Raw genomic sequence first — 226 nt, forward strand, 5'->3', positions numbered from 1 at the left:
GAGTTCTTTATATTCGGTAATAAATATTTCTATATAATATTTACATATTGGCTTTGGATACTTAAGCTTAATCATAATAAGTTATTTTCTCCCTTTGAATAACGTGAAAAGGTTAATCTGACAGTATCGAATTAATCCACTGTGCTACCAAGTATTAGTATGTATTTGACTAATGCTACTTATGCGTGTGTTATGGTCAACCGTACTAGAACTATGTATCTAATAC

This window comes from Hyphopichia burtonii, assembly GCF_001661395.1.
Source record: "Hyphopichia burtonii NRRL Y-1933 unplaced genomic scaffold HYPBUscaffold_5, whole genome shotgun sequence".
In the NCBI taxonomy this organism is placed as follows: domain Eukaryota; kingdom Fungi; phylum Ascomycota; class Pichiomycetes; order Serinales; family Debaryomycetaceae; genus Hyphopichia; species Hyphopichia burtonii.